The sequence below is a fragment of the Lithobates pipiens genome, unplaced genomic scaffold (assembly GCF_037356315.1).
Source record: "Lithobates pipiens isolate NorthernLeopardFrog02 unplaced genomic scaffold, aLitPip1_a1.2 Scaffold_30, whole genome shotgun sequence".
In the NCBI taxonomy this organism is placed as follows: domain Eukaryota; kingdom Metazoa; phylum Chordata; class Amphibia; order Anura; family Ranidae; genus Lithobates; species Lithobates pipiens.
Genome location: NW_027507791.1, coordinates 177672298 through 177690139, shown reverse-complemented (window position 1 = coordinate 177690139; position 17842 = coordinate 177672298). Strand labels below are relative to the sequence as shown.

The window sequence follows — 17842 nt, the reverse complement described above, 5'->3', positions numbered from 1 at the left end:
AAGCCAAGGTGGTCACCACGGGCAATCGAGAGGAAAAATACAGCAGGTCGCCAAAGCCAACAACATATTGGAAAAAAGCCTACGGCACCTGGTATTCCCAGGTGGTCTCGCATCCAGGTACTAACCAGGCCCGACCCTGCTTAGCATCCGAGATCAGACGAGATTGAGCGCATTCAGGGTGATGTGGCCATAGGCAATCTTGCTCCCTACTTACAACTCTCTTGACAAAAGCCAAGGTGGTCACCTCGGGCAATCGAGAGGAAAAATACAGCAGGTCGCCAAAACCAACAACATAATGGAAAAAAGCCTACAGCACCCGGTATTCCCAGGCAGTCTCCCATCCAGGTACTAACCAGACCCGACCCTGCTTAGCATCCGAGATCAGACGAGATCGAGCGCATTCAGGGTGATGTGGCCGTAGGCGATCTTGCACCCTACTTACAACTCTCTTGACAAAAGCCAAGGTGGTCACCTCGGGCAATCGAGAGGAAAAATACAGCAGGTCGCCAAAGCCAACAACATAATGGAAAAAAGCCTACGGCACCTGGTATTCCCAGGCGGTCTCCCATCCAGGTACTAACCAGGCCCGACCCTGCTTAGCATCCGAGATCAGACGAGATCGAGCGCATTCAGGGTGATGTGGCCGTAGGCGATCTTGGCCCCTACTTACAACTCTCTTGACAAAAGCCAAGGTGGTCACCTCGGGCAATCGAGAGGAAAAATACAGCAGGTCGCCAAAGCCAACAACATAATGGAAAAAAGCCTACGGCACCTGGTATTCCCAGGCGGTCTCCCATCCAGGTACTAACCAGGCCCGACCCTGCTTAGCATCCGAGATCAGACGAGATCGAGCGCATTCAGGGTGATGTGGCCGTAGCCGATCTTGCACCCTACTTACAACTCTCTTGACAAAAGCCAAGGTGGTCACCACGGGCAATCGAGAGGAAAAATACAGCAGGTCGCCAAAGCCAACAACATATTGGAAAAAAGCCTACGGCACCTGGTATTCCCAGGTGGTCTCGCATCCAGGTACTAACCAGGCCCGACCCTGCTTAGCATCCGAGATCAGACGAGATTGAGCGCATTCAGGGTGATGTGGCCATAGGCAATCTTGCTCCCTACTTACAACTCTCTTGACAAAAGCCAAGGTGGTCACCTCGGGCAATCGAGAGGAAAAATACAGCAGGTCGCCAAAACCAACAACATAATGGAAAAAAGCCTACAGCACCCGGTATTCCCAGGCAGTCTCCCATCCAGGTACTAACCAGACCCGACCCTGCTTAGCATCCGAGATCAGACGAGATCGAGCGCATTCAGGGTGATGTGGCCGTAGGCGATCTTGCACCCTACTTACAACTCTCTTGACAAAAGCCAAGGTGGTCACCTCGGGCAAACGAGAGGAAAAATACAGCAGGTCGCCAAAGCCAACAACATAATGGAAAAAAGCCTACGGCACCTGGTATTCCCAGGCGGTCTCCCATCCAGGTACTAACCAGGCCCGACCCTGCTTAGCATCCGAGATCAGACGAGATCGAGCGCATTCACGGTGATGTGGCCGTAGGCGATCTTGCACCCTACTTACAACTCTCTTGACAAAAGCCAAGGTGGTCACCTCGGGCAATCGAGAGGAAAAATGCAGCAGGTCGCCAAAGCCAACAACATAATGGAAAAAAGCCTACGGCACCTGTAATTCCCAGGCGGTCTCCCATCCAGGTACTAACTAAGCCCGACCCTGCTTAGCATCCGAGATCAGACGAGATCGAGCGCATTCAGGGTGATGTGGCCGTAGGCAATCTTGCACCCTACTTACAACTCTCTTGACAAAAGCCAAGGTGGTCACCTCTGGCAATAGAGAGGAAAAATACAGCAGGTCGCCAAAGCCAACAACATAATGGAAAAAAGCTTACGGCACCTGGTATTCCCAGGCGGTCTCCCATCCAGGTACTAACCAGGCACGACCCTACTTAGCATCCGAGATCAGACGAGATCGAGCGCATTCAAGGCGATATGGCTGTAGGCGATCTTGCACCCTACTTACAACTCTCTTGACAAAAGCCAAGGTGGTCACCTCGGGCAATCGAGAGGAAAAATACAGCAGGTCGCCAAAGCCAACAACATAATGGAAAAAACCCTACGGCACCTGGTATTCCCAGGCGGTCTCCCATCCAGGTACTAACCAGGCCCGACCCTGCTTAGCATCCGAGATCAGACGAGATCGAGCGCATTCAGGGTGATGTGGCAGTAGGCGATCTTGCACCCTACTTACAACTCTCTTGACAAAAGCCAAGGTGGTCACCTCGGGCAATCGAGAGGAAAAATACAGCAGGTCGCCAAAGCCAACAACATAATGGAAAAAAGCCTACGGCACCTGGTATTCCCAGGCGGTCTCCCATCCAGGTACTAACTAGGCCCGACCCTGCTTAGCATCCGAGATCAGACGAGATCGAGCGCATTCAGGGTGATGTGGCCGTAGGCAATCTTGCACCCTACTTACAACTCTCTTGACAAAAGCCAAGGTGGTCACCTCGGGCAATCGAGAGGAAAAATACAGCAGGTCGCCAAAGCCAACAACATAATGGAAAAAAGCCTACGGCACCTGGTATTCCCAGGCGGTCTCCCATCCAGGTACTAACCAAGCCCGACCCTGCTTAGCATCCGAGATCAGATGAGATCAAGCGCATTCAGTGTGATGTGGCCGTAAGCGATCTTGCACCCTACTTACAACTCTCTTGACAAAAGCCAAGGTGGTCACCTCGGGCAATCGAGAGGAAAAATACAGCAGGTCGCCAAAGCCAACAACATGATGGAAAAAAGCCTACGGCACCTGGTATTCCCATTCGGTCTCCCATCCAGGTACTAACCAGGACCAACCCTGCTTAGCATCCGAGATCAGACAAGATTGAGCGCATTCTGCGTGATGTGGCCGTAGGCGATCTTGCACTCTACTTACAACTCTCTTGACAAAAGCCAAGGTGGTCACCTCGGGCAATCGAGAGGAAAAATACAGCAGGTCGCCAAAGCCAACAACATAATGGAAAAAAGCCTACGGCACCTGGTATTCCAAGGCGGTCTCCGATCCTGGTACTAACCAGGCCCGACCCGGCTTAGCATCCGAGATCAGACGAGATCGAGCGCATTCAGGGTGATGTGGCCGTAGGCGATCTTGCACCCTACTTACAACTCTCTTGACAAAAGCCAAGGTGGTCACCTCGGGCAATCGAGAGGAAAAATACAGCAGGTCGCTAAAGCCAACAACATAATAAAAAAAAGCCTACGGCACCTGGTATTCCCAGGCGGTCTCCCATCCAGGTACTAACCAGGCCCGACCCTGCTTAGCATTCGAGATCAGACGAGATCGAGCGCATTCAGGGTGATGTGGCCGTAGGCGATCTTGCACCCTACTTACAACTCTCTTGACAAAAGCCAAGGTGGTCACCTCGGGCAATCGAGAGGAAAAATACAGCAGGTCGCCAAAGCCAACAACATAATGGAAAAAAGCCTACGGCACCTGGTATTCCCAGGCGGTCTCCCATCCAGGTACTAACCAAGCCCGACCCTGCTTAGCATCCGAGATCAGATGAGATCGAGCGCATTCAGTGTGATGTGGCCGTAAGCGATCTTGCAACCTACTTACAACTCTCTTGACAAAAGCCAAGGTGGTCACCTCGGGCAATCGAGAGGAAAAATACAGCAGGTCGCCAAAGCCAACAACATAAATGAAAAAAGCCTACGGCACCGGGTATTCCCAGGCGGTCTCCCATCCAGGTACTAACCAGGCCCGACCCTACTTGGCATCCGAGATCAGACGAGATCGAGCGCATTCAGGGTGATGTGGCCGTAGGCAATCTTGCACCCTACTTACAACTCTCTTGACAAAAGCCAAGGTGGTCACCTCGGGCAATCGAGAGGAAAAATACAGCAGGTCGCCAAAGCCAACAACATAATGGAAAAAAGCCTACGGCACCTGGAATTCCAAGGCGGTCTCCGATCCAGGTACTAACCAGGCCCGACCCGGCTTAGCATCCGAGATCAGACGAGATCGAGCGCATTCAGGGTGATGTGGCCGTAGGCGATCTTGCACCCTACTTACAACTCTCTTGACAAAAGCCAAGGTGGTCACCTCGGGCAATCGAGAGGAAAAATACAGCAGGTCGCTAAAGCCAACAACATAATAAAAAAAAGCCTACGGCACCTGGTATTCCCAGGCGGTCTCCCATCCAGGTACTAACCAGGCCCGACCCTGCTTAGCATCCGAGACTAGACGAGATCGAGCGCATTCAGGGTGATGTGGCCGTAGGCAATCTTGCACCCTACTTACAACTCTCTTGACAAAAGCCAAGGTGGTCACCTCGGGCAATCGAGAGGAAAAATACAGCAGGTCGCCAAAGCCAACAACATAATGGAAAAAAGCCTACGGCACCTGGTATTCCCAGGCGGTCTCCCATCCAGGTACTAACCAGGCCCGACCCTGCTTAGCATCCGAGATCAGACGAGATCGAGCGCATTCAGGGTGATGTGGCCGTAGGCAATCTTGCACCCTACTTACAACTCTCTTGACAAAAGCCAAGGTGGTCACCTCGGGCAATCGAGAGGAAAAATACAGCAGGTCGCTAAAGCCAACAACATAATAAAAAAAAGCCTACGGCACCTGGTATTCCCAGGCGGTCTCCCATCCAGGTACTAACCAGGCCCGACCCTGCTTAGCATCCGAGACTAGACGAGATCGAGCGCATTCAGGGTGATGTGGCCGTAGGCAATCTTGCACCCTACTTACAACTCTCTTGACAAAAGCCAAGGTGGTCACCTCGGGCAATCGAGAGGAAAAATACAGCAGGTCGCCAAAGCCAACAACATAATGGAAAAAAGCCTACGGCACCTGGTATTCCCAGGCGGTCTCCCATCCAGGTACTAACCAGGCCCGACCCTGCTTAGCATCCGAGATCAGACGAGATCGAGCGCATTCAGGGTGATGTGGCCGTAGCCGATCTTGCACCCTACTTACAACTCTCTTGACAAAAGCCAAGGTGGTCACCACGGGCAATCGAGAGGAAAAATACAGCAGGTCGCCAAAGCCAACAACATATTGGAAAAAAGCCTACGGCACCTGGTATTCCCAGGTGGTCTCGCATCCAGGTACTAACCAGGCCCGACCCTGCTTAGCATCCGAGATCAGACGAGATCGAGCGCATTCAGGGTGATGTGGCCGTAGGCGATCTTGCACCCTACTTACAACTCTCTTGACAAAAGCCAAGGTGGTCACCTCGGGCAAACGAGAGGAAAAATACAGCAGGTCGCCAAAGCCAACAACATAATGGAAAAAAGCCTACGGCACCTGGTATTCCCAGGCGGTCTCCCATCCAGGTACTAACCAGGCCCGACCCTGCTTAGCATCCGAGATCAGACGAGATCGAGCGCATTCACGGTGATGTGGCCGTAGGCGATCTTGCACCCTACTTACAACTCTCTTGACAAAAGCCAAGGTGGTCACCTCGGGCAATCGAGAGGAAAAATGAAGCAGGTCGCCAAAGCCAACAACATAATGGAAAAAAGCCTACGGCACCTGTAATTCCCAGGCGGTCTCCCATCCAGGTACTAACTAAGCCCGACCCTGCTTAGCATCCGAGATCAGACGAGATCGAGCGCATTCAGGGTGATGTGGCCGTAGGAAATCTTGCACCCTACTTACAACTCTCTTGACAAAAGCCAAGGTGGTCACCTCGGGCAATCGAGAGGAAAAATACAGCAGGTCGCCAAAGCCAACAACATAATGGAAAAAAAGCCTACGGCACCTGGTATTCCCAGGCGGTCTCCCATCCAGGTACTAACCAAGCCAGACACTGCTTAGCATCCGAGATCAGATGAGATCGAGCGCATTCAGTGTGATGTGGCCGTAAGCGATCTTGCACCCTACTTACAACTCTCTTGACAAAAGCCAAGGTGGTCACCTCGGGCAATCGAGAGGAAAAATACAGCAGGTTGCCAAAGCCAACAACATGATGGAAAAAAGCCTACGGCACCTGGTATTCCCATTCGGTCTCCCATCCAGGTACTAACCAGACCCAACCCTGCTTAGCATCCGAGATCAGACGAGATCGAGCGCATTCAGGGTGATGTGGCCGTAGGCGATCTTGCACTCTACTTACAACTCTCTTGACAAAAGCCAAGGTGGTCACCTCGGGCAATAGAGAGGAAAAATACAGCAGGTCGCCAAAGCCAACAACATAATGGAAAAAAGCCTACGGCACCTGGTATTCCAAGGCGGTCTCCGATCCTGGTACTAACCAGGCCCGACCCTGCTTAGCATCCGAGATCAGACGAGATCGAGCGCATTCAGGGTGATGTGGCCGTAGACAATCTTGCACCCTACTTACAACTCTCTTGACAAAAGCCAAGGTGGTCACCTCGGGCAATCGAGAGGAAAAATACAGCAGGTCGCCAAAGCCAACAACATAATGGAAAAAAGCCTACAGGACCTGGTATTCCCAGGCGGTCTCCCATCCAGGTACTAACCAAGCCCGACCCTGCTTAGCATCCGAGATCAGATGAGATCGAGCGCATTCAGTGTGATGTGGCCGTAAGCGATCTTGCACCCTACTTACAACTCTCTTGACAAAAGCCAAGGTGGTCACCTCGGGCAATAGAGAGGAAAAATACAGCAGGTCGCCAAAGCCAACAACATGATGGAAAAAAGCCTACGGCACCTGGTATTCCCATTCGGTCTCCCATCCAGGTACTAACCAGGCCCAACCCTGCTTAGCATCCGAGATCAGACAAGATCGAGTGCATTCAGCGTGATGTGGCCGTAGGCGATCTTGCAATCTACTTACAACTCTCTTGACAAAAGCCAAGGTGGTCACCTCGGGCAATAGAGAGGAAAAATACAGCAGGTCGCCAAAGCCAACAACATAATGGAAAAAAGCCTACGGCACCTGGTATTCCAAGGCGGTCTCCGATCCTGGTACTAACCAGGCCCGACCCGGCTTAGCATCCGAGATCAGACGAGATCGAGCGCATTCAGGGTGATGTGGCCGTAGGCGATCTTGCACCCTACTTACAACTCTCTTGACAAAAGCCAAGGTGGTCACCTCGGGCAATCGAGAGGAAAAATACAGCAGGTCGCCAAAGCCAACAACATAATGGAAAAAAGCCTACGGCACCTGGTATTCCCAGGCGGTCTCCCATCCAGGTACTAACCAAGCCCGACCCTGCTTAGCATCCGAGATCAGATGAGATCAAGCGCATTCAGTGTGATGTGGCCGTAAGCGATCTTGCACCCTACTTACAACTCTCTTGACAAAAGCCAAGGTGGTCACCTCGGGCAATCGAGAGGAAAAATACAGCAGGTCGCCAAAGCCAACAACATGATGGAAAAAAGCCTACGGCACCTGGTATTCCCATTCGGTCTCCCATCCAGGTACTAACCAGGACCAACCCTGCTTAGCATCCGAGATCAGACAAGATTGAGCGCATTCTGCGTGATGTGGCCATAGGCGATCTTGCACTCTACTTACAACTCTCTTGACAAAAGCCAAGGTGGTCACCTCGGGCAATCGAGAGGAAAAATACAGCAGGTCGCCAAAGCCAACAACATAATGGAAAAAAGCCTACGGCACCTGGTATTCCAAGGCGGTCTCCGATCCTGGTACTAACCAGGCCCGACCCGGCTTAGCATCCGAGATCAGACGAGATCGAGCGCATTCAGGGTGATGTGGCCGTAGGCGATCTTGCACCCTACTTACAACTCTCTTGACAAAAGCCAAGGTGGTCACCTCGGGCAATCGAGAGGAAAAATACAGCAGGTCGCTAAAGCCAACAACATAATAAAAAAAAGCCTACGGCACCTGGTATTCCCAGGCGGTCTCCCATCCAGGTACTAACCAGGCCCGACCCTGCTTAGCATTCGAGATCAGACGAGATCGAGCGCATTCAGGGTGATGTGGCCGTAGGCGATCTTGCACCCTACTTACAACTCTCTTGACAAAAGCCAAGGTGGTCACCTCGGGCAATCGAGAGGAAAAATACAGCAGGTCGCCAAAGCCAACAACATAATGGAAAAAAGCCTACGGCACCTGGTATTCCCAGGCGGTCTCCCATCCAGGTACTAACCAAGCCCGACCCTGCTTAGCATCCGAGATCAGATGAGATCGAGCGCATTCAGTGTGATGTGGCCGTAAGCGATCTTGCAACCTACTTACAACTCTCTTGACAAAAGCCAAGGTGGTCACCTCGGGCAATCGAGAGGAAAAATACAGCAGGTCGCCAAAGCCAACAACATAAATGAAAAAAGCCTACGGCACCGGGTATTCCCAGGCGGTCTCCCATCCAGGTACTAACCAGGCCCGACCCTACTTGGCATCCGAGATCAGACGAGATCGAGCGCATTCAGGGTGATGTGGCCGTAGGCAATCTTGCACCCTACTTACAACTCTCTTGACAAAAGCCAAGGTGGTCACCTCGGGCAATCGAGAGGAAAAATACAGCAGGTCGCCAAAGCCAACAACATAATGGAAAAAAGCCTACGGCACCTGGAATTCCAAGGCGGTCTCCGATCCAGGTACTAACCAGGCCCGACCCGGCTTAGCATCCGAGATCAGACGAGATCGAGCGCATTCAGGGTGATGTGGCCGTAGGCGATCTTGCACCCTACTTACAACTCTCTTGACAAAAGCCAAGGTGGTCACCTCGGGCAATCGAGAGGAAAAATACAGCAGGTCGCTAAAGCCAACAACATAATAAAAAAAAGCCTACGGCACCTGGTATTCCCAGGCGGTCTCCCATCCAGGTACTTACCAGGCCCGACCCTGCTTAGCATCCGAGATCAGACGAGATCGAGCGCATTCAGGGTGATGTGGCCGTAGGCAATCTTGCACCCTACTTACAACTCTCTTGACAAAAGCCAAGGTGGTCACCTCGGGCAATCGAGAGGAAAAATACAGCAGGTCGCCAAAGCCAACAACATAATGGAAAAAAGCCTACGGCACCTGGTATTCCCAGGCGGTCTCCCATCCAGGTACTAACCAGGCCCGACCCTGCTTAGCATCCGAGATCAGACGAGATCGAGCGCATTCAGGGTGATGTGGCCGTAGGCAATCTTGCACCCTACTTACAACTCTCTTGACAAAAGCCAAGGTGGTCACCTCGGGCAATCGAGAGGAAAAATACAGCAGGTCGCCAAAGCCAACAACATAATGGAAAAAAGCCTACGGCACCTGGTATTCCCAGGCGGTCTCCCATCCAGGTACTAACCAGGCCCGACCCTGCTTAGCATCCGAGATCAGACGAGATCGAGCGCATTCAGGGTGATGTGGCCGTAGCCGATCTTGCACCCTACTTACAACTCTCTTGACAAAAGCCAAGGTGGTCACCACGGGCAATCGAGAGGAAAAATACAGCAGGTCGCCAAAGCCAACAACATATTGGAAAAAAGCCTACGGCACCTGGTATTCCCAGGTGGTCTCGCATCCAGGTACTAACCAGGCCCGACCCTGCTTAGCATCCGAGATCAGACGAGATTGAGCGCATTCAGGGTGATGTGGCCATAGGCAATCTTGCTCCCTACTTACAACTCTCTTGACAAAAGCCAAGGTGGTCACCTCGGGCAATCGAGAGGAAAAATACAGCAGGTCGCCAAAACCAACAACATAATGGAAAAAAGCCTACAGCACCCGGTATTCCCAGGCAGTCTCCCATCCAGGTACTAACCAGACCCAACCCTGCTTAGCATCCGAGATCAGACGAGATCGAGCGCATTCAGGGTGATGTGGCCGTAGGCGATCTTGCACTCTACTTACAACTCTCTTGACAAAAGCCAAGGTGGTCACCTCGGGCAATAGAGAGGAAAAATACAGCAGGTCGCCAAAGCCAACAACATAATGGAAAAAAGCCTACGGCACCTGGTATTCCAAGGCGGTCTCCGATCCTGGTACTAACCAGGCCCGACCCGGCTTAGCATCCGAGATCAGACGAGATCGAGCGCATTCAGGGTGATGTGGCCGTAGGCGATCTTGCACCCTACTTACAACTCTCTTGACAAAAGCCAAGGTGGTCACCTCGGGCAATCGAGAGGAAAAATGCAGCAGGTCGCCAAAGCCAACAACATAATGGAAAAAAGCCTACGGCACCTGTAATTCCCAGGCGGTCTCCCATCCAGGTACTAACTAGGCCCGACCCTGCTTAGCATCCGAGATCAGACGAGATCGAGCGCATTCAGGGTGATGTGGCCGTAGGCAATCTTGCACCCTACTTACAACTCTCTTGACAAAAGCCAAGGTGGTCACCTCGGGCAATCGAGAGGAAAAATACAGCAGGTCGCCAAAGCCAACAACATAATGGAAAAAAGCCTACGGCACCTGGTATTCCCAGGCGGTCTCCCATCCAGGTACTAACCAAGCCCGACCCTGCTTAGCATCCGAGATCAGATGAGATCGAGCGCATTCAGTGTGATGTGGCCGTAAGCGATCTTGCACCCTACTTACAACTCTCTTGACAAAAGCCAAGGTGGTCACCTCGGGCAATAGAGAGGAAAAATACAGCAGGTCGCCAAAGCCAACAACATGATGGAAAAAAGCCTACGGCACCTGGTATTCCCATTCGGTCTCCCATCCAGGTACTAACCAGGCCCAACCCTGCTTAGCATCCGAGATCAGACAAGATCGAGTGCATTCAGCGTGATGTGGCCGTAGGCGATCTTGCACTCTACTTACAACTCTCTTGACAAAAGCCAAGGTGGTCACCTCGGGCAATAGAGAGGAAAAATACAGCAGGTCGCCAAAGCCAACAACATAATGGAAAAAAGCCTACGGCACCTGGTATTCCAAGGCGGTCTCCGATCCTGGTACTAACCAGGCCCGACCCGGCTTAGCATCCGAGATCAGACGAGATCGAGCGCATTCAGGGTGATGTGGCCGTAGGCGATCTTGCACCCTACTTACAACTCTCTTGACAAAAGCCAAGGTGGTCACCTCGGGCAATCGAGAGGAAAAATACAGCAGGTCGCCAAAGCCAACAACATAATGGAAAAAAGCCTACGGCACCTGGTATTCCAAGGCGGTCTCCGATCCTGGTACTAACCAGGCCCGACCCGGCTTAGCATCCGAGATCAGACGAGATCGAGCGCATTCAGGGTGATGTGGCCGTAGGCGATCTTGCACCCTACTTACAACTCTCTTGACAAAAGCCAAGGTGGTCACCTCAGGCAATCGAGAGGAAAAATACAGCAGGTCGCTAAAGCCAACAACATAATAAAAAAAAGCCTACGGCACCTGGTATTCCCAGGCGGTCTCCCATCCAGGTACTAACCAGGCCCGACCCCGCTTAGCATCCGAGATCAGACGAGATCGAGTGCATTCAGGGTGATGTGGCCGTAGGCAATCTTGCACCCTACTTACAACTCTCTTGACAAAAGCCAAGGTGGTCACCTCGGGCAATCGAGAGGAAAAATACAGCAGGTCGCCAAAGCCAACAACATAATGGAAAAAAGCCTACGGCACCTGGTATTCCCAAGCGGTCACCCATCCAGGTACTAACTAGGCCCGACCCTGCTTAGCATCCGAGACCAGACGAGATCGAGCGCATTCAGGGTGATGTGGCCGTAAGCGATCTTGCAACCTACTTACAACTCTCTTGACAAAAGCCAAGGTGGTCACCTCGGGCAATCGAGAGGAAAAATACAGCAGGTCGCCAAAGCCAACAACATAATGGAAAAAAGCCGACGGCACCTGGTATTCCCAGGCTGTCTCCCATCCAGGTACTAACCAGGCCCAACCCTGCTTAGCATCCGAGATCAGACGAGATCGAGCGCATTCAGGGTGATGTGGCCGTAGGCGATCTTGCACCTTACTTACAACTCTCTTGACAAAAGCCAAGGTGGTCGCCTCGGGCAATCGAGAGGAAAAATACAGCAGGTCGCCAAAGCCAACAACATAATGGAAAAAAGCCTACGGCACCTGGTATTCCCAGGCTGTCTCCCATTCAGGTACTAACCAGGCCCGACCCTGCATAGCATCCGAGATCAGACGAGATCGAGCGCATTCAGGGTGATGTGGCCGTAGGCGATCTTGCACCCTACTTACAACTCTCTTGACAAAATCCAAGGTGGTCACCTCGGGCAATCGAGAGGAAAAATACAGCAGGTCGCCAAAGCCAACAACATAATGGAAAAAAGCCTACGGCACCTGGTATTCCCATTCGGTCTCCCATCCAGGTACTAACCAGGCCCAACCCTGCTTAGCATCCGAGATCAGACAAGATCGAGTGCATTCAGCGTGATGTGGCCGTAGGCGATCTTGCACTCTACTTACAACTCTCTTGACAAAAGCCAAGGTGGTCACCTCGGGCAATAGAGAGGAAAAATACAGCAGGTCGCCAAAGCCAACAACATAATGGAAAAAAGCCAACGGCACCTGGTATTCCAAGGCGGTCTCCGATCCTGGTACTAACCAGGCCCGACCCGGCTTAGCACCCAAGATCAGACGAGATCGAGCGCATTCAGGGTGATGTGGCCGTAGGCGATCTTGCACCCTACTTACAACTCTCTTGACAAAAGCCAAGGTGGTCACCTCGGGCAATCGAGAGGAAAAATACAGCAGGTCGCCAAAGCCAACAACATAATGGAAAAAAGCCTACGGCACCTGGTATTCCAAGGCGGTCTCCGATCCTGGTACTAACCAGGCCCGACCCGGCTTAGCATCCGAGATCAGACGAGATCGAGCGCATTCAGGGTGATGTGGCCGTAGGCGATCTTGCACCCTACTTACAACTCTCTTGACAAAAGCCAAGGTGGTCACCTCAGGCAATCGAGAGGAAAAATACAGCAGGTCGCTAAAGCCAACAACATAATAAAAAAAAGCCTACGGCTCCTGGTATTCCCAGGCGGTCTCCCATCCAGGTACTAACCAGGCCCGACCCCGCTTAGCATCCGAGATCAGACGAGATCGAGCGCATTCAGGGTGATGTGGCCATAGGCGATCTTGCACCTTACTTACAACTCTCTTGACAAAAGCCAAGGTGGTCGCCTCGGGCAATCGAGAGGAAAAATACAGCAGGTCGCCAAAGCCAACAACATAATGGAAAAAAGCCTACGGCACCTGGTATTCCCAGGCTGTCTCCCATTCAGGTACTAACCAGGCCCGACCCTGCATAGCATCCGAGATCAGACGAGATCGAGCGCATTCAGGGTGATGTGGCCGTAGGCGATCTTGCACCCTACTTACAACTCTCTTGACAAAATCCAAGGTGGTCACCTCGGGCAATCGAGAGGAAAAATACAGCAGGTCGCCAAAGCCAACAACATAATGGAAAAAAGCCTACGGCACCTGGTATTCCCAAGCGGTCACCCATCCAGGTACTAACTAGGCCCGACCCTGCTTAGCATCCGAGACCAGACGAGATCGAGCGCATTCAGGGTGATGTGGCCGTAAGCGATCTTGCAACCTACTTACAACTCTCTTGACAAAAGCCAAGGTGGTCACCTCGGGCAATCGAGAGGAAAAATACAGCAGGTCGCCAAAGCCAACAACATAATGGAAAAAAGCCGACGGCACCTGGTATTCCCAGGCTGTCTCCCATCCAGGTACTAACCAGGCCCAACCCTGCTTAGCATCCGAGATCAGACGAGATCGAGCGCATTCAGGGTGATGTGGCCATAGGCGATCTTGCACCCTACTTACAACTCTCTTGACAAAATCCAAGGTGGTCACCTCGGGCAATCGAGAGGAAAAATACAGCAGGTCGCCAAAGCCAACAACATAATGGAAAAAAGCCTACGGCACCTGGTATTCCCAGGCGGTCTCCCATCCAGGTACTAACCAGGCCCGACCCTACTTAGCATCCGAGATCAGACGAGATCGAGCGCATTCAGGGTGATGTGGCCGTAGGCGATCTTGCACCTTACTTACAACTCTCTTGACAAAAGCCAAGGTGGTCGCCTCGGGCAATCGAGAGGAAAAATACAGCAGGTCGCCAAAGCCAACAACATAATGGAAAAAAGCCTACGGCACCTGGTATTCCCAGGCTGTCTCCCATTCAGGTACTAACCAGGCCCGACCCTGCATAGCATCCGAGATCAGACGAGATCGAGCGCATTCAGGGTGATGTGGCCGTAGGCGATCTTGCACCCTACTTACAACTCTCTTGACAAAATCCAAGGTGGTCACCTCGGGCAATCGAGAGGAAAAATACAGCAGGTCGCCAAAGCCAACAACATAATGGAAAAAAGCCTACGGCACCTGGTATTCCCAGGCGGTCTCCCATCCAGGTACTAACCAGGCCCGACCCTACTTAGCATCCGAGATCAGACGAGATCGAGCGCATTCAGGGTGATGTGGCCGTAGGCGATCTTGCACCTTACTTACAACTCTCTTGACAAAAGCCAAGGTGGTCACCTCGGGCAATCGAGAGGAAAAATACAGCAGGTCGCCAAAGCCAACAACATAATGGAAAAAAGCCTACGGCACCTGGTATTCCCAGGTGGTCTCCCATCCAGGTACTAACCAGGCCCGACCCTACTTAGCATGCGAGATCAGACGAGATCGAGCGCATTCAGGGTGATGTGGCCGTAGGCGATCTTGCACCTTACTTACAACTCTCTTGACAAAAGCCAAGGTGGTCACCTCGGGCAATCGAGTGGAAAAATACAGCAGGTCGCCAAAGCCAACAACATAATGGAAAAAAGCCTACGGCACCAGGTATTCCCAGGCGGTCTCCCATCCAGGTGCTAACCAGGCTCGACTCTGCTTAGCATCCGAGATCAGACGAGATCGAGCGCATTCAGGGTGATGAGGCTGTAGGCGATCTTGCACCCTACTTACAACTCTCTTGACAAAAGCCAAGGTGGTCACCTCGGGCAATCGAGAGGAAAAATACAGCAGGTCGCCAAAGCCAACAACATAATGGAAAAAAGCCTACGGCACCTGGTATTCCCAGGCGGTCTCCCATCCAGGTACTAACCAGGCCCGACCCTGCTTAGCATCCGAGATCAGACGAGATCGAGCGCATTCAGGGTGATGTGGCCGTAGGCGATCTTGCACCCTACTTAAACTCTCTTGACAAAAGCCAAGGTGGTCACTACGGGCAATCGAGAGGAAAAATACAGCAGGTCGCCAAAACCAACAACATAATGGAAAAAAGCCTACGGCACCTGGTATTCCCAGGCGGTCTCCCATCCAGGTACTAACCAGGCCCGACCCTGCTTGGCATCCGAGATCAGACGAGATCGATCGCATTCAGGGTGATGTGGCCGTAGGCGATCTTGCACCCTACTTACAATTCTCTTGACAAAAGCCAAGGTGGTCACCTCGGGCAATCGAGAGGAAAAATACAGCAGGTCGCCAAAGCCAACAACATAATGGAAAAAAGCCTACGGCACCTGGTATTCCCAGGCGGTCTCCCATCCAGGTACTAACCAGGCCCGACCCTGCTTATCATCCGAGATCAGACGAGATCGAGCTCATTCAGGGTGATATGGCCGTAGGCGATCTTGCACCCTACTTACAACTCTCTTGACAAAAGCCAAGGTGGTCACCTCGGGCAATCGAGAGGAAAAATACAGCAGGTCGCCAAAGCCAACAACATAATGGAAAAAAGCCTACGGCACCTGGTATTCCCAGGCGGTCTCCCATCCAGGTACTAACCAGGCCCGACCCTGCTTAGCATCCGAGATCAGACGAGATCGAGCGCATTCAGGGTGATGTGGCCGTAGGCGATCTTGCACCCTACTTACAACTTTCTTGACAAAAGCCAAGGTGGTCACCTTGGGCAATCGAGAGGAAAAATACTGCAGGTCGCCAAAGCCAACAATATAATGGAAAAAAGCCTATGGCATGTGGTATTCCCAGGTGGTCTCCCATCCAGGTACTAACCAGGCCCGACCCTGCTTAGCATCCGAGATCAGATGAGATCGAGCGCAGTCAGGGTGATGCGGCCGCAGGCGATCTTGCACCCTACTTACAACTCTCTTGACAAAAGCCAAGGTGGTCACCTCGGGCAATCGAGAGGAAAAATACTGCAGGTCGCCAAAGCCAACAACATAATGGAAGAAAGCCTACGGCACCTGGTATTCCCAGGCGGTCTCCGATCCAGGTACTAACCAGGCCCGACCCTGCTTAGCATCCGAGATCAGACGAGATCGAGCACATTCAGAGTGATGTGGCCGTATGCGATCTTGCACCCTACTTACAACTCTCTTGACAAAAGCCAAGGTGGTCACCTCGGGCAAACGAGAGGAAAAATACAGCAGGTCGCCAAAGCCAACAACATAATGGAAAAAAGCCTACGGCACCTGGTATTCCCAGGCGGTCTCCCATCCAGGTACTAACCAGGCCCGACCCTGCTTAGCATCCGAGATCAGGCGAGATCGAGCGCATTCAGGGTGATGTGGCCGTAGGCGATCTTGCACCCTACTTACAACTTTCTTGACAAAAGCCAAGGTGGTCACCTCGTGCAATCGAGAGGAAAAATACTGCAGGTCGCCAAAGCCAACAACATAATGGAAAAAAGCCTACGGCACCTGGTATTCCCAGGCGGTCTCCCATCCAGGTACTAACCAGGCCAGACCCTGCTTAGCATCCGAGATCAGACGAGATCGAGCACATTCAGGTTGATGTGGCCGTAGGCGTTTTTGTACCCTACTTACAACTCTCTTGACAAAAGCCAAGGTGATCACCTCGGGCAATCGAGAGGAAAAATACAGCAGGTCGCCAAAGCCAACAACATAATGGAAAAAAGCCTACGGCACCTGGTATTCCCAGGTGGTCTCCCATCCAGGTGCTAACCAGGCTCGACTCTGCTTAGCATCCGAGATCAGACGAGATCGAGCGCATTCAGGGTGATGAGGCTGTAGGCGATCTTGCACCCTACTTACAACTCTCTTGACAAAAGCCAAGGTGGTCACCTCGGGCAATCAAGAGGAAAAATACAGCAGGTCGCCAAAGCCAACAACATAATGGAAGAAAGCCTACGGCACCTGGTATTCCCAGGCGGTCTCCCATCCAGGTACTAACCAGGCCCGACCCTGCTTAGCATCCGAGATCAGACGAGATCGAGCGCATTCAGGGTGATGTGGCCGTAGGCGATCTTGCACCCTACTTACAACTCTCTTGACAAAAGCCAAGGTGGTCACTACGGGCAATCGAGAGGAAAAATACAGCAGGTCGCCAAAGCCAACAACATAATGGAAAAAAGCCTACGGCACCTGGTATTCCCAGGCGGTCTCCCATCCAGGTACTTACCAGGCCCGACCCTGCTTGGCATCCGAGATCAGACGAGATCGATCGCATTCAGGGTGATGTGGCCGTAGGCGATTTTGCACCCTACTTACAACTCTCTTGACAAAAGCCAAGGTGGTCACCTCGGGCAATTGAGAGGAAAAATACAGCAGGTCGCCAAAGCCAACAACATAATGGAAAAAAGCCTACGGCACCTGGTATTCCCAGGCGGTCTCCCATCCGGGTACTAACCAGGCCCGACCCTGCTTAGCATCCGAGATCAGACGAGATCGAGCGCATTCAGGGTGATGTGGTCGTAGGCGATCTTGCACCCTACTTACAACTCTCTTGACAAAAGCCAAGGTGGTCACCTCGGGCAATCGAGAGGAAAAATACAGCAGGTCGCCAAAGCCAACAACATAATGGAAAAAAGCCTACGGCACCTGGTATTCCCAGGCGGTCTCCCATCCAGGTACTAACCAGGCCCGACCCTGCTTAGCATCCGAGATCAGACGAGATCGAGCGCATTCAGGGTGATGTGGCCGTAGGCGATCTTGCACCCTACTTACAACTTTCTTGACAAAAGCCAAGGTAGTCACCTCGGGCAATCGAGAGGAAAAATACTGCAGGTCGCCAAAGCC

At 52.3% G+C, this 17842-nt stretch overlaps 50 non-coding genes and 28 pseudogenes across 50 annotated transcripts; all 78 read right to left on the bottom strand.

Moving 5' to 3' along the window:
- Window positions 1–76: 76 nt before the first annotated feature.
- LOC143944991 (5S ribosomal RNA) lies at window positions 77–195 on the bottom strand (annotated as a pseudogene).
- Window positions 196–304: 109 nt separating this feature from the next.
- On the bottom strand, window positions 305–423 carry LOC143953904 (5S ribosomal RNA). Its single transcript, XR_013268943.1, has one exon. It is a non-coding gene; the product is annotated as a 5S ribosomal RNA (ribosomal RNA).
- Window positions 424–532: 109 nt separating this feature from the next.
- Window positions 533–651, bottom strand: LOC143952557 (5S ribosomal RNA). The gene has a single exon (XR_013267722.1). It is a non-coding gene; the product is annotated as a 5S ribosomal RNA (ribosomal RNA).
- A 109-nt stretch (window positions 652–760) lies between these two features.
- Window positions 761–879, bottom strand: LOC143950890 (5S ribosomal RNA). Its single transcript, XR_013266213.1, has one exon. It is a non-coding gene; the product is annotated as a 5S ribosomal RNA (ribosomal RNA).
- Window positions 880–988: 109 nt separating this feature from the next.
- On the bottom strand, window positions 989–1107 carry LOC143944990 (5S ribosomal RNA; annotated as a pseudogene).
- A 109-nt stretch (window positions 1108–1216) lies between these two features.
- Window positions 1217–1335, bottom strand: LOC143953903 (5S ribosomal RNA). The gene has a single exon (XR_013268942.1). It is a non-coding gene; the product is annotated as a 5S ribosomal RNA (ribosomal RNA).
- Window positions 1336–1444: 109 nt separating this feature from the next.
- LOC143951266 (5S ribosomal RNA) lies at window positions 1445–1563 on the bottom strand. The gene has a single exon (XR_013266554.1). It is a non-coding gene; the product is annotated as a 5S ribosomal RNA (ribosomal RNA).
- Window positions 1564–1672: 109 nt separating this feature from the next.
- Window positions 1673–1791, bottom strand: LOC143954612 (5S ribosomal RNA). Its single transcript, XR_013269587.1, has one exon. It is a non-coding gene; the product is annotated as a 5S ribosomal RNA (ribosomal RNA).
- Window positions 1792–1900: 109 nt separating this feature from the next.
- LOC143944409 (5S ribosomal RNA) lies at window positions 1901–2019 on the bottom strand (annotated as a pseudogene).
- Window positions 2020–2128: 109 nt separating this feature from the next.
- Window positions 2129–2247, bottom strand: LOC143954627 (5S ribosomal RNA). Its single transcript, XR_013269601.1, has one exon. It is a non-coding gene; the product is annotated as a 5S ribosomal RNA (ribosomal RNA).
- A 109-nt stretch (window positions 2248–2356) lies between these two features.
- Window positions 2357–2475, bottom strand: LOC143951126 (5S ribosomal RNA). Its single transcript, XR_013266427.1, has one exon. It is a non-coding gene; the product is annotated as a 5S ribosomal RNA (ribosomal RNA).
- Window positions 2476–2584: 109 nt separating this feature from the next.
- Window positions 2585–2703, bottom strand: LOC143954586 (5S ribosomal RNA). Its single transcript, XR_013269563.1, has one exon. It is a non-coding gene; the product is annotated as a 5S ribosomal RNA (ribosomal RNA).
- A 109-nt stretch (window positions 2704–2812) lies between these two features.
- On the bottom strand, window positions 2813–2931 carry LOC143948305 (5S ribosomal RNA; annotated as a pseudogene).
- A 109-nt stretch (window positions 2932–3040) lies between these two features.
- LOC143945026 (5S ribosomal RNA) lies at window positions 3041–3159 on the bottom strand (annotated as a pseudogene).
- Window positions 3160–3268: 109 nt separating this feature from the next.
- On the bottom strand, window positions 3269–3387 carry LOC143950349 (5S ribosomal RNA). The gene has a single exon (XR_013265759.1). It is a non-coding gene; the product is annotated as a 5S ribosomal RNA (ribosomal RNA).
- Window positions 3388–3496: 109 nt separating this feature from the next.
- Window positions 3497–3615, bottom strand: LOC143952939 (5S ribosomal RNA). Its single transcript, XR_013268068.1, has one exon. It is a non-coding gene; the product is annotated as a 5S ribosomal RNA (ribosomal RNA).
- A 109-nt stretch (window positions 3616–3724) lies between these two features.
- LOC143952548 (5S ribosomal RNA) lies at window positions 3725–3843 on the bottom strand. Its single transcript, XR_013267714.1, has one exon. It is a non-coding gene; the product is annotated as a 5S ribosomal RNA (ribosomal RNA).
- A 109-nt stretch (window positions 3844–3952) lies between these two features.
- On the bottom strand, window positions 3953–4071 carry LOC143945471 (5S ribosomal RNA; annotated as a pseudogene).
- A 109-nt stretch (window positions 4072–4180) lies between these two features.
- Window positions 4181–4299, bottom strand: LOC143953714 (5S ribosomal RNA). Its single transcript, XR_013268771.1, has one exon. It is a non-coding gene; the product is annotated as a 5S ribosomal RNA (ribosomal RNA).
- A 109-nt stretch (window positions 4300–4408) lies between these two features.
- LOC143952545 (5S ribosomal RNA) lies at window positions 4409–4527 on the bottom strand. The gene has a single exon (XR_013267711.1). It is a non-coding gene; the product is annotated as a 5S ribosomal RNA (ribosomal RNA).
- A 109-nt stretch (window positions 4528–4636) lies between these two features.
- On the bottom strand, window positions 4637–4755 carry LOC143953713 (5S ribosomal RNA). Its single transcript, XR_013268770.1, has one exon. It is a non-coding gene; the product is annotated as a 5S ribosomal RNA (ribosomal RNA).
- Window positions 4756–4864: 109 nt separating this feature from the next.
- LOC143950889 (5S ribosomal RNA) lies at window positions 4865–4983 on the bottom strand. Its single transcript, XR_013266212.1, has one exon. It is a non-coding gene; the product is annotated as a 5S ribosomal RNA (ribosomal RNA).
- Window positions 4984–5092: 109 nt separating this feature from the next.
- LOC143952568 (5S ribosomal RNA) lies at window positions 5093–5211 on the bottom strand. Its single transcript, XR_013267732.1, has one exon. It is a non-coding gene; the product is annotated as a 5S ribosomal RNA (ribosomal RNA).
- Window positions 5212–5320: 109 nt separating this feature from the next.
- LOC143951265 (5S ribosomal RNA) lies at window positions 5321–5439 on the bottom strand. The gene has a single exon (XR_013266553.1). It is a non-coding gene; the product is annotated as a 5S ribosomal RNA (ribosomal RNA).
- A 109-nt stretch (window positions 5440–5548) lies between these two features.
- Window positions 5549–5667, bottom strand: LOC143944451 (5S ribosomal RNA; annotated as a pseudogene).
- Window positions 5668–5777: 110 nt separating this feature from the next.
- Window positions 5778–5896, bottom strand: LOC143954457 (5S ribosomal RNA). Its single transcript, XR_013269447.1, has one exon. It is a non-coding gene; the product is annotated as a 5S ribosomal RNA (ribosomal RNA).
- A 109-nt stretch (window positions 5897–6005) lies between these two features.
- Window positions 6006–6124, bottom strand: LOC143952026 (5S ribosomal RNA). The gene has a single exon (XR_013267242.1). It is a non-coding gene; the product is annotated as a 5S ribosomal RNA (ribosomal RNA).
- A 109-nt stretch (window positions 6125–6233) lies between these two features.
- On the bottom strand, window positions 6234–6352 carry LOC143943838 (5S ribosomal RNA; annotated as a pseudogene).
- A 109-nt stretch (window positions 6353–6461) lies between these two features.
- LOC143944863 (5S ribosomal RNA) lies at window positions 6462–6580 on the bottom strand (annotated as a pseudogene).
- A 109-nt stretch (window positions 6581–6689) lies between these two features.
- Window positions 6690–6808, bottom strand: LOC143953756 (5S ribosomal RNA). The gene has a single exon (XR_013268809.1). It is a non-coding gene; the product is annotated as a 5S ribosomal RNA (ribosomal RNA).
- A 109-nt stretch (window positions 6809–6917) lies between these two features.
- Window positions 6918–7036, bottom strand: LOC143945025 (5S ribosomal RNA; annotated as a pseudogene).
- A 109-nt stretch (window positions 7037–7145) lies between these two features.
- On the bottom strand, window positions 7146–7264 carry LOC143954584 (5S ribosomal RNA). Its single transcript, XR_013269562.1, has one exon. It is a non-coding gene; the product is annotated as a 5S ribosomal RNA (ribosomal RNA).
- Window positions 7265–7373: 109 nt separating this feature from the next.
- LOC143948615 (5S ribosomal RNA) lies at window positions 7374–7492 on the bottom strand (annotated as a pseudogene).
- A 109-nt stretch (window positions 7493–7601) lies between these two features.
- On the bottom strand, window positions 7602–7720 carry LOC143945024 (5S ribosomal RNA; annotated as a pseudogene).
- Window positions 7721–7829: 109 nt separating this feature from the next.
- Window positions 7830–7948, bottom strand: LOC143950337 (5S ribosomal RNA). Its single transcript, XR_013265748.1, has one exon. It is a non-coding gene; the product is annotated as a 5S ribosomal RNA (ribosomal RNA).
- Window positions 7949–8057: 109 nt separating this feature from the next.
- LOC143952938 (5S ribosomal RNA) lies at window positions 8058–8176 on the bottom strand. Its single transcript, XR_013268067.1, has one exon. It is a non-coding gene; the product is annotated as a 5S ribosomal RNA (ribosomal RNA).
- A 109-nt stretch (window positions 8177–8285) lies between these two features.
- Window positions 8286–8404, bottom strand: LOC143952547 (5S ribosomal RNA). The gene has a single exon (XR_013267713.1). It is a non-coding gene; the product is annotated as a 5S ribosomal RNA (ribosomal RNA).
- Window positions 8405–8513: 109 nt separating this feature from the next.
- LOC143945469 (5S ribosomal RNA) lies at window positions 8514–8632 on the bottom strand (annotated as a pseudogene).
- A 109-nt stretch (window positions 8633–8741) lies between these two features.
- Window positions 8742–8860, bottom strand: LOC143945734 (5S ribosomal RNA). The gene has a single exon (XR_013265146.1). It is a non-coding gene; the product is annotated as a 5S ribosomal RNA (ribosomal RNA).
- A 109-nt stretch (window positions 8861–8969) lies between these two features.
- On the bottom strand, window positions 8970–9088 carry LOC143952532 (5S ribosomal RNA). The gene has a single exon (XR_013267700.1). It is a non-coding gene; the product is annotated as a 5S ribosomal RNA (ribosomal RNA).
- Window positions 9089–9197: 109 nt separating this feature from the next.
- LOC143950886 (5S ribosomal RNA) lies at window positions 9198–9316 on the bottom strand. Its single transcript, XR_013266210.1, has one exon. It is a non-coding gene; the product is annotated as a 5S ribosomal RNA (ribosomal RNA).
- A 109-nt stretch (window positions 9317–9425) lies between these two features.
- On the bottom strand, window positions 9426–9544 carry LOC143944989 (5S ribosomal RNA; annotated as a pseudogene).
- Window positions 9545–9653: 109 nt separating this feature from the next.
- LOC143953219 (5S ribosomal RNA) lies at window positions 9654–9772 on the bottom strand. The gene has a single exon (XR_013268321.1). It is a non-coding gene; the product is annotated as a 5S ribosomal RNA (ribosomal RNA).
- A 109-nt stretch (window positions 9773–9881) lies between these two features.
- LOC143945022 (5S ribosomal RNA) lies at window positions 9882–10000 on the bottom strand (annotated as a pseudogene).
- Window positions 10001–10109: 109 nt separating this feature from the next.
- LOC143953140 (5S ribosomal RNA) lies at window positions 10110–10228 on the bottom strand. The gene has a single exon (XR_013268250.1). It is a non-coding gene; the product is annotated as a 5S ribosomal RNA (ribosomal RNA).
- Window positions 10229–10337: 109 nt separating this feature from the next.
- Window positions 10338–10456, bottom strand: LOC143952936 (5S ribosomal RNA). Its single transcript, XR_013268065.1, has one exon. It is a non-coding gene; the product is annotated as a 5S ribosomal RNA (ribosomal RNA).
- Window positions 10457–10565: 109 nt separating this feature from the next.
- On the bottom strand, window positions 10566–10684 carry LOC143953755 (5S ribosomal RNA). Its single transcript, XR_013268808.1, has one exon. It is a non-coding gene; the product is annotated as a 5S ribosomal RNA (ribosomal RNA).
- A 109-nt stretch (window positions 10685–10793) lies between these two features.
- On the bottom strand, window positions 10794–10912 carry LOC143945021 (5S ribosomal RNA; annotated as a pseudogene).
- Window positions 10913–11021: 109 nt separating this feature from the next.
- LOC143945020 (5S ribosomal RNA) lies at window positions 11022–11140 on the bottom strand (annotated as a pseudogene).
- A 109-nt stretch (window positions 11141–11249) lies between these two features.
- On the bottom strand, window positions 11250–11368 carry LOC143950873 (5S ribosomal RNA). The gene has a single exon (XR_013266200.1). It is a non-coding gene; the product is annotated as a 5S ribosomal RNA (ribosomal RNA).
- Window positions 11369–11477: 109 nt separating this feature from the next.
- Window positions 11478–11596, bottom strand: LOC143954062 (5S ribosomal RNA). Its single transcript, XR_013269087.1, has one exon. It is a non-coding gene; the product is annotated as a 5S ribosomal RNA (ribosomal RNA).
- A 109-nt stretch (window positions 11597–11705) lies between these two features.
- Window positions 11706–11824, bottom strand: LOC143954360 (5S ribosomal RNA). The gene has a single exon (XR_013269359.1). It is a non-coding gene; the product is annotated as a 5S ribosomal RNA (ribosomal RNA).
- Window positions 11825–11933: 109 nt separating this feature from the next.
- LOC143945244 (5S ribosomal RNA) lies at window positions 11934–12052 on the bottom strand (annotated as a pseudogene).
- Window positions 12053–12161: 109 nt separating this feature from the next.
- On the bottom strand, window positions 12162–12280 carry LOC143953754 (5S ribosomal RNA). The gene has a single exon (XR_013268807.1). It is a non-coding gene; the product is annotated as a 5S ribosomal RNA (ribosomal RNA).
- A 109-nt stretch (window positions 12281–12389) lies between these two features.
- Window positions 12390–12508, bottom strand: LOC143948253 (5S ribosomal RNA; annotated as a pseudogene).
- A 109-nt stretch (window positions 12509–12617) lies between these two features.
- Window positions 12618–12736, bottom strand: LOC143945019 (5S ribosomal RNA; annotated as a pseudogene).
- A 109-nt stretch (window positions 12737–12845) lies between these two features.
- LOC143952358 (5S ribosomal RNA) lies at window positions 12846–12964 on the bottom strand. Its single transcript, XR_013267542.1, has one exon. It is a non-coding gene; the product is annotated as a 5S ribosomal RNA (ribosomal RNA).
- Window positions 12965–13073: 109 nt separating this feature from the next.
- Window positions 13074–13192, bottom strand: LOC143945242 (5S ribosomal RNA; annotated as a pseudogene).
- A 109-nt stretch (window positions 13193–13301) lies between these two features.
- On the bottom strand, window positions 13302–13420 carry LOC143954061 (5S ribosomal RNA). The gene has a single exon (XR_013269086.1). It is a non-coding gene; the product is annotated as a 5S ribosomal RNA (ribosomal RNA).
- A 109-nt stretch (window positions 13421–13529) lies between these two features.
- LOC143943698 (5S ribosomal RNA) lies at window positions 13530–13648 on the bottom strand (annotated as a pseudogene).
- Window positions 13649–13757: 109 nt separating this feature from the next.
- Window positions 13758–13876, bottom strand: LOC143950358 (5S ribosomal RNA). Its single transcript, XR_013265767.1, has one exon. It is a non-coding gene; the product is annotated as a 5S ribosomal RNA (ribosomal RNA).
- A 109-nt stretch (window positions 13877–13985) lies between these two features.
- On the bottom strand, window positions 13986–14104 carry LOC143945241 (5S ribosomal RNA; annotated as a pseudogene).
- Window positions 14105–14213: 109 nt separating this feature from the next.
- Window positions 14214–14332, bottom strand: LOC143950357 (5S ribosomal RNA). Its single transcript, XR_013265766.1, has one exon. It is a non-coding gene; the product is annotated as a 5S ribosomal RNA (ribosomal RNA).
- Window positions 14333–14441: 109 nt separating this feature from the next.
- LOC143951783 (5S ribosomal RNA) lies at window positions 14442–14560 on the bottom strand. Its single transcript, XR_013267022.1, has one exon. It is a non-coding gene; the product is annotated as a 5S ribosomal RNA (ribosomal RNA).
- A 109-nt stretch (window positions 14561–14669) lies between these two features.
- LOC143946298 (5S ribosomal RNA) lies at window positions 14670–14788 on the bottom strand (annotated as a pseudogene).
- A 109-nt stretch (window positions 14789–14897) lies between these two features.
- LOC143952519 (5S ribosomal RNA) lies at window positions 14898–15016 on the bottom strand. The gene has a single exon (XR_013267688.1). It is a non-coding gene; the product is annotated as a 5S ribosomal RNA (ribosomal RNA).
- A 108-nt stretch (window positions 15017–15124) lies between these two features.
- Window positions 15125–15243, bottom strand: LOC143952881 (5S ribosomal RNA). The gene has a single exon (XR_013268015.1). It is a non-coding gene; the product is annotated as a 5S ribosomal RNA (ribosomal RNA).
- A 109-nt stretch (window positions 15244–15352) lies between these two features.
- LOC143950974 (5S ribosomal RNA) lies at window positions 15353–15471 on the bottom strand. Its single transcript, XR_013266290.1, has one exon. It is a non-coding gene; the product is annotated as a 5S ribosomal RNA (ribosomal RNA).
- A 109-nt stretch (window positions 15472–15580) lies between these two features.
- LOC143952507 (5S ribosomal RNA) lies at window positions 15581–15699 on the bottom strand. The gene has a single exon (XR_013267677.1). It is a non-coding gene; the product is annotated as a 5S ribosomal RNA (ribosomal RNA).
- A 109-nt stretch (window positions 15700–15808) lies between these two features.
- LOC143947652 (5S ribosomal RNA) lies at window positions 15809–15927 on the bottom strand (annotated as a pseudogene).
- Window positions 15928–16036: 109 nt separating this feature from the next.
- On the bottom strand, window positions 16037–16155 carry LOC143945605 (5S ribosomal RNA; annotated as a pseudogene).
- A 109-nt stretch (window positions 16156–16264) lies between these two features.
- Window positions 16265–16383, bottom strand: LOC143950990 (5S ribosomal RNA). Its single transcript, XR_013266304.1, has one exon. It is a non-coding gene; the product is annotated as a 5S ribosomal RNA (ribosomal RNA).
- Window positions 16384–16492: 109 nt separating this feature from the next.
- LOC143944439 (5S ribosomal RNA) lies at window positions 16493–16611 on the bottom strand (annotated as a pseudogene).
- Window positions 16612–16720: 109 nt separating this feature from the next.
- Window positions 16721–16839, bottom strand: LOC143946126 (5S ribosomal RNA; annotated as a pseudogene).
- Window positions 16840–16948: 109 nt separating this feature from the next.
- LOC143952495 (5S ribosomal RNA) lies at window positions 16949–17067 on the bottom strand. The gene has a single exon (XR_013267666.1). It is a non-coding gene; the product is annotated as a 5S ribosomal RNA (ribosomal RNA).
- Window positions 17068–17176: 109 nt separating this feature from the next.
- Window positions 17177–17295, bottom strand: LOC143953745 (5S ribosomal RNA). Its single transcript, XR_013268799.1, has one exon. It is a non-coding gene; the product is annotated as a 5S ribosomal RNA (ribosomal RNA).
- Window positions 17296–17404: 109 nt separating this feature from the next.
- LOC143951565 (5S ribosomal RNA) lies at window positions 17405–17523 on the bottom strand. The gene has a single exon (XR_013266825.1). It is a non-coding gene; the product is annotated as a 5S ribosomal RNA (ribosomal RNA).
- Window positions 17524–17632: 109 nt separating this feature from the next.
- On the bottom strand, window positions 17633–17751 carry LOC143952482 (5S ribosomal RNA). Its single transcript, XR_013267655.1, has one exon. It is a non-coding gene; the product is annotated as a 5S ribosomal RNA (ribosomal RNA).
- Window positions 17752–17842: the final 91 nt, after the last annotated feature.